The following is a 9282-nucleotide window of genomic DNA, read 5'->3' as shown; positions in this document are numbered from 1 at the left end:
TATTTGTTAGATGTCTTCTTTAAACAGGTTTTGACCTGAGACCAGATATTTTTGAAGGTCTGACAAGCAGTCTCCACAGCAGGAACTTGGGTGGGCGGGAGGGCAGGAAATTCCGGAAAAGACGGATGGTGACCGTAGACCACAAAGAATGGAGTTTTGGATGATGACTCATGGTACATGTTGTTATGGGCGAATTCAGCCCAAGGGAGCAATTCTACCCAGTTGTCTTGGTTGGCTGAAGAGAACATCCTAATAAAAGTCTCAAGATCTTGATTGACTCGTTCCGTTTGTCCGTTAGATTGCGGATGGTAAGACGATGAGAGTGCTAATCGTATGCCCAAGGTTTTACAAAGGGCCCGCCAGAATCTGGAAACGAATTGTACTCCTCTATCTGACACAATCTCAGACGGACATCCATGGATGCGGAAGATTTCTTTAATGAAATGTTCAGCCAGAGTAGACGAGGAAGGTAAACCGGACAGAGGGACGAAATGAGCCATCTTCGAAAATCTGTCTACCACTACCCAAATAGTATTGTGATTCTTACTTGGTGGCAAATCAGTAACGAAATCCATACTAATATGGGTCCAAGGCTTGGACGGAATGGGTAGTGGTCGCAGCAACCCTGCTGGAGTTCTGCGGGAGGATTTGAACTGAGAACATAAATCACAGGAAGCAATAAACTCTTTGACGTCTCTCCTCATTGAAGGCCACCAGTAACTACGAGAGAGAATCTCAAAGGTCTTATGTTCACCGGCGTGTCCAGAAAAACGAGAGGCATGGAACCACGAAAGGATTTTCCTCCTCAGAGTAGGAGGCACGAGGGTCTTCCCAAATGGTAGCATTTTGGTGGATGAAGCAGCCAGAGAAATACATTTGGGATCTAGAATAGCATGGTTGGGAACCTCTTCTACATCAGAGGACGTCACAAAAGCTCGAGATAGAGCGTCAGCTTTCTTGTTCTTAGCAGCTGGTTTGAAGGTTATAATTAATTCAAAACGGGAAAAGAAAAGAGACCATCTTGCTTGACGAGGGTTCAAGCATTGAGCAGATTGCAAATATGACAAGTTCTTATGATCCGTGAAGATCGTCACCGGATGGCGAGCTCCTTCCAACAAGTATCTCCATTCCTCTAATGCAGCTTTGATGGCCAGCAACTCCTTGTCCCCGATAGTATAGTTTTTCTCTGCGGGCAGAAGACCCCGAGAGTAGAAGGCACAAGGATGTAATTTTTGTTGCTCCGAGCGTTGGGAGAGAATAGCTCCTAAGCCCACATTAGAGGCATCTACTTCTAGGAAGAAGGGGAGTGTCACATCAGGTTGTCGCAAAATGGGAGCAGACGAAAAGGACTCTTTGAGGATTTGAAAGGCTTGGAGAGCCTCAGATGACCATTGCTTAGCATTAGCCCCTTTCCGAGTTAAGGCCACAATGGGAGATGCAATGGATGAGAAGTCTTGAATGAAGCGTCTATAGTAATTGGCAAAACCTAAAAAACGCTGGATGGCACGAAGAGTAGTTGGCTGAGGCCAATGTAGTACAGCATTTACTTTGTCTGGATCCATCTTCAGGCCAACTCCGGAAACTATATACCCCAAGAATGGAATCTGGGGTAACTCGAATGAACATTTTTCCAATTTACAGAACAACGAGTTTTTCCGTAGTCTGGAGAGGACCTCTGCCACATGTTGGTGATGAGAAGGCAGGTCCTGTGAGAAGATCAATATGTCGTCCAGGTAGACAACGACACATACATATAATAAGTCCCGAAAGATCTCATTGATGAAACCCTGGAAAACCGCGGGGGCATTACACAGCCCGAAGGGCATTACTAAATATTCGTAATGCCCATCTCTGGTGTTAAACGCGGTCTTCCATTCGTCACCGGAACGGATTCTAATTAAATTGTAGGCACCACGAAGATCCAACTTAGTAAATATCCGAGCTCCCTTGATGCGATCAAATAGCTCAGTGATCAGCGGAATGGGATACCGATTCTTGATAGTAATGGCGTTGAGTCCACGAAAATCTATACAAGGGCGTAATGATCCATCCTTCTTTTTGACGAAGAAGAACCCAGCTCCAGCGGGAGAGGTGGAAGGTCGAATGAACCCACGCTGGAGATTCTCCTGTATGTACTCAGATGTGGCTTGAGTTTCAGGTAACGAGAGAGGATAGACCCGACCCCTGGGAGGAGTCTTGCCAGGTAGAAGGTCGATCGGACAATCCCAAGAACGATGAGGAGGAAGACGTTCAGACTGAGCTTTATCAAACACATCGGCAAATGAAGCATACTGAGGAGGGAGTCCCGGGGAGGAAGATGAGATGGAAGATTGCTGTACTTTAAGAGGAATAACTTGAGAGAGACAACGATGGTGACATTCAGGCCCCCAAGACGTAACTTGAGGGGTGCGCCAGTCAATCTGGGGAGAGTGACATTGAAGCCATGGAAGGCCTAAGACAATCGGACTTGTCGTAACAGGAAGAATTAAAAACGAAATTTCTTCATGGTGTAGTACACCAATCTGAAGGGTTACTGGAGACGTACTCTGGGTGATGAGACCATTGATGAGACGTGATCCATCTATAGCCGTCACAGTAATGGGTGTTTTTAAAGTGATCACTGGTAGGGACCATTGATTCACTAGTGATTTAGAAATGAAATTTCCTGCTGCTCCGGAATCAATCAATGCCTGTGACTCAAAGGATTTGGTAGCAAAGGAAATCGTAACATCGAAAGCGCAGACTTTAGATTTCATAGACAATGGAGAGGACTCCAGGGACCCTAACTTCACCTCTCCAGAACTAGTTAGGGCCTGGCATTTCCCGATTTCTTAGGGCAAGAACTGAGCATATGTGTGGAATCAGCACAATAGATACAGAGTCTATTCTTTACTCTTCGTTTCCTCTCTTCTAAAGATAATTTGGAACGTCCTATCTCCATGGGAATCACAGAAGGTGAAACTGGACGAAATTGAGGGTTTAAACGAAGAGGTGCTTTAGCAGAAGTTGTTTTCTCAGATTCTCTTTCACGAAATCTCATGTCTACACGATGGCAAAGAGAGATCAAATCTTCTAGTGACGAAGGAAGCTCTTGGGTAGTCAGTGCATCTTTAATTTTATCGGAGAGCCCCTGCCAGAAGGCGGCAACTAATGCTTCAGTATTCCACTGAAGTTCAGAGGCTAAGATCCTAAATTGAATGACATACTGTCCTACTGTATGGGAGCCTTGTCGTAAACGAAGAATGCTGGAAGCAGCGGAGGTCACACGACCTGGTTCATCGAACACACTTCGGAACGTGGAAATGAATTTGGCACTATCTTGTAGAATTGGATCGTTTCTTTCCCACAGAGGGGAGGCCCAAGCCAGGGCTTGTCCAGAAAACAATGAGATAAGATAGGCCACTCTGGAACGATGGGTAGAAAAATTTTGAGGTTGGAGTTCAAAATGGACTGAACATTGGTTAAGGAAACCTCTACAAGTTTTGGGGTCCCCGTCATATTTTGACGGAGTAGGCAGGTGAAGCGTAGGAGCTGTAGACACCTGGGATGGCACTGGGGAAACGGAGGAAAGCACAGGAGCTTCAATACTAGCTGTAACAGTCTGTCCAGATGTTCCTTGGGAGGTTAACGATTGGTAACATTGAAGTAACAGCTGTTGGCGAGCATCCTGTTGCTCCACACGGCTGACCAGATGCTGCAGCATCTCTTTAGCAGTAGGTTCCGTATCTGGGTCTGTCATGGCCTGATCTTACTGTCACGGGCACTAGGAGTCTTTACCCAGGGATCACCAGGTGATAGGCTTACCAGAGCAGTATAGGTGGTAATATGGTACTCTGGTAGCAGGGTGATCACGGAACAGGAAATAGCAGATGATGAGATGCTCAGGAAAGTCTATGACTAGCAGCACTGGCAATATGGAGGTAGTAATACACGAGGAACTGTATGGACAAAGGACACGTGAAGGTAGTCAGTGGTCTGCGGTAGCAAGTTGTACCACTGCTATAGTGAGGAGGAATGTCCAACAGAAACGAGGAGGTGATGAGAGTCAGCGGTCTGCGGATAGCAAGTTGTACCGCTGTCTGAGTGAAGGAATGGAATCCAAGTGGAGGTATCCGGGGAGTCAGTGGTCTGCGTTAGCAAGTTGTACCACTGCTATGTGAGAGGATACTGGAACAGGTGAAACTGTAAACAGGAGTCAGTGGTCTGCCACTAGCAAGTTGTACCACTGAATATATATGTGAGGAGGTGCACGGGGAGAGACTGCAACACAATATATACACGGGCACCTTGACTTTGATCCACAGTAATATGCACAATATAAATGTATAAATGACTGAACAACACTGCCAATATAGAAAGTCTCTTGAAGAAATCCAGCATGAGATAACACAGTCAATGATGGCAGTAGAGTCAGCAGATAGTACACTCCAGAGGAGAACCAACACAGTCAATGATGGCAATAGACTCAGCGGATAGTACACTCCAGAGGAGAACCAACACAGTCCAGCAAGGTATGCAATACACAGCACAGTCAATGGGAAGTATGCATACCGTGGTTCAGGAGAGGGCAGTCAGACAGGAGTGCAGAGATACCTGAAGGGCAGGAGGCCAGCAGGATACAAGTCCCTGGATGGGTGAAGCGGGGGTCTAGCAGGTGCAGCGCACAGGTAGGTAGACCAGCAGGGAACACAGGAAGGCGTGGAGAGCGGATCAGCAGTAGATGGATGAGTAGCGCTGAGAAGTCACAGCAGCGGGTCTCTGCGGGAACACGGAGGTAACCAATAGCAACCAGCAGGTGCAGTAACGATGGGACCCCGGAGCAGAGTTGAACTGGAACAGATGATCACGGAGAGTAGCGGGTAGCAATAGTGGCAGCAAACTCAAGGAAACACGGTAGAGTTGACGAGGACTGAAGACTGAAGCGCACAGAGGCAGCGGATAGGAATCAGCTAGCAGTCACGATGATGAAACACAGACGAGTTGCAGGTTGAAGACTGTAGTGCACGGAGGCAGCGGATAGGAATCAGCCAAACAGTCACGATGATGAAACACAGACGAGTTGCAGGTTGAAGCCTGTAGTGCACGGAGGCAGCGGATAGGAATCAGCTGGCAGTCACAATCATGAACAGGTGAGTGGATGTGGTTGAAGCCTGTAGTGCACGGAGGCAGCGGATAGGCATCAGCTAACAGTCCCAATGATAAATGGTAGAGTTGAAGTGATTAGAAGACTGTAGTGCACGGAGGCAGCGGATAGGAATCAGCTCACAGTCACGATGATACAGTAGATGGTAGAAGTGGTATGGGAACCACAGTAGTAGAAGTGGTTTGGAAACCACAGAGGTAGAAGTGGTTTGGAAACCACAGGAATCAGCAGGGCTGAATAAACAAGGAAACACAGGAACACCTTCAGAGGCTCATGGGGAATGAGACTCCGAGATCAGGCAACGTGGTGTTGACCACAGGTGCTTAATATAGGGAGGTTGCCTGATCTGCCAATTAAGTTAAAGGAACATACACTGAAGGTTTGGAAAGGGCTGCGCATGCGCAGTCCCTCAGGATGGAGGACGGCCACGGTTCCTAAATGTCCGGGAAGAAGCACTCACAGTCCGGTGAGTGACACAGTAGCAGACTTCACACCCCTTACCGACCACAAGCCAGTGGTAAGGTGGAGAGAGTAAACGGTACTATCAAGAACAAACTAGGTAAGATAATGGCTGAAACTGGGTTGGCATGGCCTGAGGCTTTGCCGTTGGTCCTCCACAGCATTCGAACCACTCCTAGACCTCCTCTTAATCTGTCCCCCTTTGAGATACTGTTCGGACGACAACCTCATTTGATCGTGAGTCCACAAGACGACTTAAAGTGTAATAATGAAGTGACTGTACAATATCTTATAAGAATGAGTAGACAGCTGAAACAACAACAACAAAAACTAAAAATGCTGTCACCTGGTATGCCAGAAACGAACTGTCATGATGTTGAACCTGGAGACTATGTTATGATCCGCAATTTCTTACGTTCAGGTTGTTTAACAGACCGTTGGGAAGGCCCGTACCAAGTGCTGCTGACCAGTACTACATCACTGAAGGTTGCAGAGAGAGACACTTGGGTCCATTCCACCCACTGCAGGAGAGTCCATAATCCGGAGAAAGTGCAAGACAAGACTCAGACCGACGACATAGAGCTGTCACTTGTGAGCCTGTTCCGGGAGACCTAAAGCCTGCAGTTGAGACACCTGAACCAGAGACGTTGCCTCAGAACTATCTTTCCAGCGATGGAGTGGCGGTTTTTGTTTTTCTTTTGTTCCAGGATTTTCCTTGTTTTTACTTTTTCTAGGACATTCTATTTTTGTGAAGGAGAATGGAGGATGGAGGAGAGTTCTGGGAGTGATACGGATGAAATGGAGGCCGAAGAAAAGTTAATAGGATATCCTGAGCAGCCCATTATCAAACTTGGTCCAGGGGTTATGAAAAGGTCTGCTAGCTCAGGAACTCGGAGGCAGTGTGAGGGGCTATTGTCTGATGAGTATTGTATCTGCAAGTTCTGCAACTCCCTAGTTGACGAGAGATGCATCCAACGATGCCAGTCCCCCAGTACTCTGAATATAGGCGGGCATCCTTTGGAGGATTATCACTCCCTGGTGGGTAAGGTGCTAAACCAAACTGAGTGTTGGGTGTGCTCTCACGTGCCTCAAGGGCAGCATAACATAGGACTAGTGCCATTCCCGCTAAACATATCCGAAGTACTCAAATTAAGGGGTGGGAGGCCCATAGAAGGGAGGTACAATAACACTAGGTCCCCTAGTCTGACGCTTCGACAATACTCCATAGGCAGATCTTTGCTGTGCCTAAACATATCTCATGCAAAGCGCCTGGAGAATTGGGAGGCTGACCTATCAGATCAGACAATGGCTCGCCACACTCATTTTAGAGAGAGACTCACAAGGTCACTACTAGGCAGGAATGCTGATGGAAGTCACAAGTTAGGGCGTATAACCAAACATAAGAAGGTATCTATTGGAAAAGTCTCTACAGATAAATGTGAAAATATCATTAATGCCGACACGTGTCTAGAGCAGATGGAGACACTAGGCATGGGTAGTTTTATCAAAACTCTGTGTGATATAATTCATGGGCATACTGCTCCTTATGTTCTCCCTGATGATGTGTATTTTGTTTGTGGAAGGAATGCTTATTCCTGGGTGACTCCGAGTTCCAAGGGCTTGTGTTTCTTAGCTAAACTGGTTCCTGAAATCATGACTATTACTCATGAAGAAATGGTAGATATTCACAAGACTACATCACCACCATACATACACACACAGTATGAACACCGTGGCAAGAGAAATATGATTCCTGGTGAGGAACCCATAGCTACAAAATTGATTAGTGAAACTGCTGGTTTCCAAGTTATGGTTGCTTTAGATCTCACCAGGACCGCTCGGGGAACATTAAACTTTAAATATATCCAAGACCTAGCTAAATTAATAGATAATATCACCGAGATGTATGATGACACTTTCAGGTATACTGGAAGGGAGCTACAAGCGTACAAGAAGGAGTTGGTGCAACATAGACTGGTACTAAATTATCTCACCTCTATTACTGGTGGGTACTGTGTGACACTGGCCACCCAGTTCGGTGTCAAATGTTGCACGTACATTACTAATAATACGGAAGACCCTAAAGAGGTTATAGACCGGAAGATGGATGAAATTTTGCAGCTGAAATGGGAATTTCGAAAGAGCCATAATTCTTCGTTATATGAGGTCGGGGAAAAGGTGGCGGGTTGGTTCTCATGGTTGAACCCAGCAAAATGGTTCTCCGGTCTGGGGGAGTGGGTACAGGAAATGATTGCGAGTGTAGGTAAGCTCCTTCTCCTTATACTGGGTGTCATCTTAGCAATTGGTTTAGTTGTCAAATGTGTTCCTACTGTGTTGAAGTGTGGAAAACGGTCTCATGGGAGTAACACTGAGAAAGAGACTGAAAGGGTGGTACCAGATACTGAGATCATGGTCTGTGAAGAAGTATTGTATAATCCTGAACTTGAAACGGTGATTGGGTGATAGTTTATTACACTATCAAAGGGTGGAACTGTCGAAGTCAGCAAATTGGATAAAGTCATTTTAATTAAAGTCTAGCAAACTTGGTTGTCTTTGTCTGAAAAGATGCGTACGGTACGCTATGACGTACAAGGGCACGCTACGGCGTGAAAGGGAGTACGCATCCACTACACGTGGTAGCAACAGTAATCTGTCTTTTACCATACATTCGCACAAACACGCATACTTATAAAATAGTACACATTAATGGTAGTTGCAACACATAGTCAGTTATGTCGAAATATAGTAGTATTTATATGTTATATCAGAGTTACATGCATATTAGTGAAATACACAGAACGGGTTAAAGGAATAACATCATGAGTGGTATCATAATGAACCTTGTTACATATCCTACTGTTTGGTGCACTCTGCGAGGGAATCGCAGAGTGCATACGCAAGTTATGAATGATAGGGAATTATGAACTACTTAAGACTAAGGAATTCTGGCGGGAAGAGCAGAGCATACCCCCTGCAGAGATGACCCCCTCCTTTGGATTCCTTAGGATGAACCAGCCAATGATTGACGACCCCTTGGACATTCCTGAGACCCGGACCAATAGATGCAAGCTATACCATCTTCATTGTATTACTATATTTGATTGTGTATATAAGCAGCAGCTTGTGATCCAGAGTGCAGACTTCTTGTCCCCAGACTTCAGGATTGAATGACTGCACTGGATCCAGAGCGCCTGCGATAAGTAACGGCTGTATTTACTATTACTTCGCTTGAGCATATTTTTCCACTTATTGCAAATAAATCTTTGTGCTTTGGAAACACAAATCGAGGTTCGACAATCGTTATTGGTTAGCGACAATACGCACATAACACTATATATAAATAAATATACAAAAAGTAAAATGGTAATGGATAAATAGAAATTAAATATGATAACTCATAATATAGAAATAAATAAAATAGAATTGAATAAAATAAAACAGAACAAACCAAAAATGATAATGGATGATAAATGAATGTAAATTAAATGGTAAATCATAAAATTAAAGCAAAATTAGAACTGTTCTGAGCTGCATTTTAAAAGTAATAGCAGGCAAGTTGGACGTTTGCTGCAATTCTGTGCTCTGAATCAGGGCCGAATTAAGGGGGGGGCACAGGGGGCATGTGCCCCCGGCCCCCCTCTCTAAGGGGGCCCCCCGCCGCCTGCCGTCCGCTGATCGGA

Source organism: Mixophyes fleayi, chromosome 5 (assembly GCF_038048845.1).
Source record: "Mixophyes fleayi isolate aMixFle1 chromosome 5, aMixFle1.hap1, whole genome shotgun sequence".
Lineage (NCBI taxonomy): Eukaryota > Metazoa > Chordata > Amphibia > Anura > Limnodynastidae > Mixophyes > Mixophyes fleayi.
Note: the sequence above shows the minus strand (reverse complement) of the source record.